The sequence below is a fragment of the Lygodium microphyllum genome, chromosome 6 (assembly GCF_053477565.2).
Source record: "Lygodium microphyllum isolate KBCC chromosome 6, Lygodium_microphyllum_v1.1.10, whole genome shotgun sequence".
In the NCBI taxonomy this organism is placed as follows: Eukaryota; Viridiplantae; Streptophyta; class Polypodiopsida; order Schizaeales; family Lygodiaceae; genus Lygodium; species Lygodium microphyllum.
Window position 1 is genome coordinate 98,289,608 of NC_141140.1, and position 7,798 is coordinate 98,297,405.

A 7,798-nucleotide genomic window follows, 5' to 3' on the forward strand; every position below is an offset into this window, starting at 1 on the left:
ACTATTTCTATGGTAAATCACATCTCTCATTTTGATAAGATCATGGTGTCTCAGATTTATCTTTATCATGCAAAAGAAAAACTCATGGGTTGGAATTTAGAATATCTCTGATGTTGTGTAACAAGGACAGGCTGATCATGGAATTTTGCATATCTCTGACATTGTGTAATAAGGACAAGCTCATCATTATGATATCCATAAGTTTGTTCTTATGTCTCCTATTATAAGCTTTGTACTTCTTTATTATCTTTTACCACTTCTTGACCTTCTGAGTTAGACCATGATTGTATCTCTGATGTTTTGAGCTTTATAGGTTTGAGTGCTAAGTCAGCTACTACTATGGAGCTTACAGGACACCTATGAAATGGGTGCTAATGGACTATGGCATAGGCACATTTTGGAGTAACAAACTGACCCAAAGTGCTAGTGTCTCTGAGGTCACATGCACATTTCATTTTGACAGGTGCAATGTGCAACCTCAGTGTTTTTGTGGTAAATTTCATCTTCCATATTTTGACAAATGGCACAGTTTTCTTTGGAGTTATCTTTATGCTACACAAGAATTAAGCTTTATGGACTGGAATTTTGTGGATCTTTGATCTTATGTACTAGTAATAGTGAAAGTAGTAGGCACTTTTATTTTCTAATAAAACACTAGACATCATCTCCTATTGCCATGCCTTGTGAGGGATGTGTGAATTGTTGTAAGGTCAAGTTGATCGTTAAGGTACCCACAATTTTTTTCATATGTCTCTTGTAATAGGTTTTGACCACAATGAAGATTATTGTGATGATGAAGGCCTTGATTGATGCCCTTTGTTGGTGGTCATTGAATGCAATGGAGAGTGTCAAAACTATTACTCACATTTGAAGCTTACTTAAATATTCATGATATGTATGGAAGATGCCATGTAGATGTTCTTTGCAATATGTCCTCCATTTGTATGCTTTTATTCAGATGTAACTTATTAATGTTATGCCAGGTGAAGTAGAGAAAATCTCTTTGAAGAAGTCTAAATCTCAAGTACTCATAATGAAGGTTTTGTGGAGAATCTCCAAGATACAATTGGTTCTAATTAATACATGGAAAAGATTCAGGAAGCTACCAGATAGTTTGTGACTTTATTGAGACTTTTTTTTTACTTGCTAAATTATCCTTGTAATCTTTATCCTTGTAGCATTGGTGTTTTTATTTTCTTCTAAAGTGGTATAACTCAAACATGAAGAGTGAATAAACACGAAGATTAACAATTTGAAAAGGTTCATTGTCTTGTGTGTACGATACATACCTTATTACATCTATGCCTCCATATTTCATGTGTATTTTTAGAGTGATGTGTAGTGTGTTTCACAAGACTGTGTGTAAACATAAGGAGCATTTGCAACTAGTAGCTTTCGTTTTATGCATGTGTGCAAACATGCATTAGTCTATTCATTCTATATCCTTGTGCTCACGTTGATGGATTATGCATAAGGTTTTATAACTATTATAAATTTTTGCCAAGATGTCACTAGATTCAAGGCATGGATAAGCTTTAAAACTGGATGAAGGTGTTTTAGGAAAAATTGAATATGTAAGCCTACATCTCTTTTAGAAAACTTCAACTTCATATCCTCCTAGTTGAGAGGACAAGAACTTAATACATCATGTATGATGTATGCTAGTATATATACTTATTTATCTCAGGTATTTTTCACATTCCTCATATCTTGTTGTCAACTTAATTTTGTGGGGAAGATACTAGTGTGAAGACCGACAAAATCATAGGAAGAATGGATTGTTATTCCAAACAAAAAATGGGAGACATCTATAAAGCCTTGAAAGCTTCTACATGAGACATGATGGTTGGATTGTTGATTAAAAAGATGGAATGCTACATGGAGAAGGAGATTTTGCAGCCTAGATTCCACACTAAACCTGCTCATAAAAAAATTCCTGGAGCATTGTATGGACTATGGAAAATGGTGACCTATCTCACCATCATTTCTTAAGTAGTGGATTAGATTTGTAAATATGTAGATCTAAGTTAATTCTTAAAAGTTTTTGCAGTCAAATGCCTCGAGTAAGTTACTCATGAATATATGTGTGCATCACGTGGGTTTAAAATAAGGTAGTTTTAAAATACCATTTTTATTTTATTTTTACATACATAGGGATATAATATAAAGGGGTTATTTACAGATTGAATAGAAAATGGTTATGTTTTATTCAAGAAAAATTCATAGATAAGGATATTTATAAATAGGCCTTGAACGCACGTGATGTAGAGAATATACATATAGTAACTTCCCCGAGGACTATTTGCAGGATTGTTTGCAACAGTCAAATGTCAAATGTCTTTATGTAGGTGGTTGTTCAGTGCTGGCTATTGCCAATAATCACAAACTTGGCTGTGAAGTTTTAATACTAGTTGTATATCAGCTATTTAAAAAGAAGCATCTCCATGTTCAACATCCTAGGCTTGCAAGTTACGATAGGACAAAAAGTAACATTGATCCCCATAAGTAAAAGGAGTTGGAACAATTATCTTTTCCGTCAACCACATGATGAGTTGACATGTATATGGATTTTCTTTAATATTTTAATTTTGTAAGGCTAGATGTCACTACAACAATTCATCGATAGATTTAGGTCCTTGGAGCTACTTTTGTGGAGCTTGTAGCTTGATGGATACCCTATACAATAACAACATTAATTTTAGCATCACATGCATCTTACGCTTGTAGAGCATGAGATCATTGCTATAATTGCCCTCTCTTTTCATGTTTTATGGAACCAAAGGCTCTTGCCATACTAAACAAAGGCAACCTCACATGCGATCGAGCTTGTGAGTGGGCTTACTGAACCGCTATGCATTGGAAAGGTTATTTGTGAGCTAACAATAATCATCATCATCACTAATGTTATCAAACTATTGTGCCCTCTCCTCATGCTATTTTTCAAGGAGGAATATGTGAGCGGACCATTGTTTGGAGCCCATTTTCAATTTTGCTGATGGCATTGGGCTATAGCTTACCTGTAGCTCCATCTTTGACTAGTTGTGACATGTGGGATTGATCTTCACAATCTTGCAAGCTTTGCTGCTTCAAGTGGAGACCCTTCGGGCTTGAAATAGATGCAGATTATGGCTTCTTATTTAGAAATATGGACACAAAGGGAGAGAAATCAAGAGTTGCAATATCTGGCTATGGCTGCTTTCTTGGGTGAAATAATAGTAGAAGAAGAGACTATTGAAGTAGGTCATAGAACCTTAAAAACTAAAAGTAAGAGCAGATTTGAGAAGAGAATACAGAATTTTGGCTTGTGTCAAGCTGCAAGTAGGATGAACATTGCTGGGGTGAGCTAAAGAAATGCTTTGTACCTACAGATGATTTCCACCAAGAAAGGCACATAACTCCAGTGTTTTTTGTGGTTGTACGTTCACCAAGAAAGATTTGTGAAGAAATAGTGAGAATAAGTTGTACAAGTTGAAGAAATTTAAAATGCATTGAGTGAGATAGTCTTCAGAGAAGAAGCTGCTTTCTTTCCTTGATGACATGGTTTTCGTAGAAACTGCTACATTTATGGGAGCAAATCTAATGCAAGTGCTACTTGATTGCTAATGGAAGTGGTACTGGGTTATTCCAAAACCTAAATCTATGCATATGCTCAAGTAAAAACTTGCCTTCAATCCCATAGTTTCCACTACTTTAGGGACTCTTATTTCAAGTAGCTATTGAGGGAAGAAATTCCTATGTGGATTAGTGGTTCGAGTTTTCTTACATGACCTTCCTGTGTGTTGATGGTTGTCTCCTCTGCAATTGTCTCCTATGGATTGATATTGCTAGAGCATGTGAACTTGGTTGTTGAGAGAGTGCTACTTCTTGTTGTGTGCCTTGCATATAGTGTGATACTAGAATATTGTCCTACTTGGTTGAGTCTCTTTTTAGGTATTTCTATACATTTGACGCACCTTGTTGTAAGTCTTCTTTGCAGCCAAAGTTGACAGCAATTTGATTTTTTTTTAGCCTTTTATGCGACCCATTTTCTAGCAACATGTCGTATTTATTTTGGTTGCTACAGGTTTTTCTGTATATCTATGTGAGTTGGCTACTATTGTTGACTATGGTTTTTGTTAATAGTGTCCCCATTCTGAGTTTGGCTTGCTTATTTGTTCTTGATGAGCAAGTTCTATTTTTATTTCTTTCTTCACTTTCAGTGTGGGAGGTTTTGGTTGTGGGTTGCTCAAGTTTTTTGCATTCTGTGATTGATTTAGCTAAGCTTCCCATTGTGCCGATACATCTCTATGTATTGTAGAGGGACATACATGCCATAACCATCGATAGCTACATGGAACTACTTGACAATGATGAGCAAGCTCTCCTTTTCGAGCAATTCCCAAGCAACCCATTAGCATTGGCATCGACACAAGTGATAGAGATTTTCAATTCTATGTCCAAGTAATTTACAATGCAATGTCTATGTTTATCATTTCATTAGCCATTAGGAATCAACTAGAGTAAGGATATAGTGCCACCATATTATGGCATCATATAAATTACTTAAATATTTTTTTTAAAATAAAATTATCTACATTAAAAAAAATTCTCCACATAGAAAAAAAGCTTATATAGAAAATATTACATATCTAGGATTTTTCTCTTAACATAGGAAAAAAAACCTATAATCTCATTTAAGTACGTAGTAGTTAGGAAAAGGTTGCATGTTGCACATTCGTCGTACGCAAGAATTTCATTCATCAAGAGTTGTATTTAGGGAAAAACTATCTAAACTATTAGATGTACATTATGGCCTATTTGAAATTAACTAAACAATCTATGTATATCCTAGTTTTAAATTTAGTGTATAATTTCTACTTATAAATTCATAGAAGTAGGAATGTGCAAACTAGGAAAAATGGAACATTTCCAATTAGAGAGAAACTAGAGTAACATAAAAAATTTATTATGTAGGAAAACTATCAAATGTAGGGAAATTTCCCTATGTGGGGAAACATAGGAAAATTCCCTATGTATGAAAATTTCTGCACATAGGAAGTTTTTCCTACATATGAAAGAAGAAAAGGGTTTTCCTTATCATTTCTCTGGTAAAAAATAAATGTAGGTAGGAAAAGTAAATATTAGAAAAAATGGAACATTTCGCTATGTAGAAAATTTTCCCTATATAGAAAAGTTTTCTTTGAAGGGAATTTTCCCTTTCTATGTAGGAAACTTCCTATGTGATTTCCTAGTTTCTCTAATTAGGAAATATTCCATTTTCCCTAAATACTTTCCCTACTTATGTGTGTTTTTATCTATAGATTTGATAGGGGATTCCCTAGTTTTTCCTATGTAGGAAATGATTAAAAGTCCCTTATGCTTGAGCCTCAAGTATCACCTTCCATCCCAAGATACCCTCTGCGCCTGTTGTAATGCTGATTGGAGAGGTGATATTTTCACTCATAGATTGACTACTGATGGCTACCTGCTTCTCATGGGTGGTTCTTCTATCTGGAGTGCCAACAAGTAAAATTATATCACATTATGATCTAGGAATCATACTTCTACTACAAAGTTGCTTAATTTACCACTTATTTTGATAATCAATCTTATATCACACTCATCACTTTAGGTGATGTCAATTCTGACAAACTCAAACACATTAGTTTATGTTTCCATTTTGTAAAATATTTATATTAGGAGAGCTATCTTCACATTGAGCATGTGCCTAGTTCTTACTAGATAGATATTTTCACAAAACTTGTCACTCATGAAAAATTTCGTCTCACCTCTAATGCTCCTGATTTCTATTGACATCATTTTTTGTACTTGCAACCCATTCCTTTCTATAAGGGGATAACAACTAGTAACTCCTTTTCTTGAAATCATTTTTAATTTGTCTTTTCTCGATTTAAGAAGGTATGTTGGAAGAATATTCAAATATCTTTTAGTGTAATCCTTCAAAAGTGGCATCTTTCACTAATCATCCACCTTTCACATTGACCTCTTTAAGAGGCATCCTTATATACAAGCATTGCTTGTACAACAATGAACACAATCAAGTCTTTTACTTTCTTTAACTCTTGTGTTCTTATCTCCGTTTTCTTAGGGTTGGTTCTAGAGTGTGAAGTAGCTCAGAGGGTTTATCTATAAGTATTCATCTATATAACATGTATTCAAAGGATATTAAGAAATACCCTTTCTTTATATGCTATATGATCCTAAAATGATCCCTTTTACTTTACTAAACTTACATATTTTTTTCAAATTGTAATTAAAAAATCCTATTTGTAAATATGATCTTATAAATTTTACAAAATATAATACCATTTTTTTTTAACTTATGTGGTATATTACATCATCTATAAGGTGGACTCCTTGGGGAAGCAGCAAAGATAAAGATGCATTAGTGCATTTATTCCATACAATTATAATTGCCTTTATTGTTTGAATGTGTCTATCCTTTCTATATGGTGAAAGTGTGCTTGCTAACATAAAGACTTGATATGTACCACATTGGCTAGTGACACCTAATCTAGTAGCAACGGCAATAACAATACTAATAGTAGCAAAGCAGAAGGAGAAATCATAGTAGCAGTAGTATGAGGAGGAGAAGCATCAATTATCACATCAATTTAAGAAGGTATGTTGGAAGAATATTCAAATATCTTTAAATGTAAGCCTTCAAAAGTCAACAAAGATTACCCATTCCACATCTTCTCATTTATGATCATCTTATCATATAGCATCTACCAAGTGGATACTTTTTTCCACTAACCACCCACCTTTCACATTGACCTCTTTATGAGGCATCCTTATATATAAGCATTACTTGTACAACAATGAACACAATCAAGTCTTTTGCTTTCTTTCACTCTTGCATTCTTATCTCCATTTTATTAGAGTTGGTTCTAGAGTGTGAAGTAGCTCAGGGGGTTTATCTATAAGTATTCATCTATATAACATGCATTCAAAGGATATTAAGAAATACCATTTCTTTATATGCTATAAGACCCTAAAATAACACCTTTTTCTTTACTACACTTACGCATTTTTTTCAAATTTTAATTGAAAAACCCTATTTGTAAATATAATCCTGTAAATTTTATGAGATATAATACCCTTTCTTTTGAACTTACGTGGTATCTTACATAATCTATAAGGTGGATTTCCAAGGAAGCATCAAAGATAAAGATACATTAGTGCATTTATTCCATACAATTATAATTGCCTTTATTGTTTGAATGTGTCTATCATTTCTATATGGTGAAAGTGTGCTCACCAACATAAAGACTTGATATGTACCACATTGGCTAGTGACACCTAATCTAGTAGCAATGGCAATAACAATACTAATAGTAGCAAAGTAGAAGGAGAAATCATAGTAGTAGTGTTATGAGGAGGAGGAGGAGGAGCATCAATTATCACAGCACTACTGGTAGCAAAAAACAACAATAGTAGTTATTGCAATGTTCATGGAAACTATATTTTCTATATCACATGCAAAATTTTAAACTTCATAAATTGAATGTCAGTTTTTAAGTAAAATTCATAGTGCTTCGTTTGCATAAAAGGAAGTTTGAAAATTCAATAGGGTAGTAATAATAGCAATTATTGCAATATTCATGGTAACTATATTGCGTAGATGGGCTTTTCTTGCATAACGTTTTTTGTGCTTTCCATTTTGATATTTTTTTTCATAAATAGACTTGGGAATCATGGAACATGAAAGCTCAAAATTTTGTGACCTCCGGATGGATTACTTTTTATGATTTCCAAATTTGTAGGTGTTGCGTGTCAAGTATCAAAGAAATGTAGT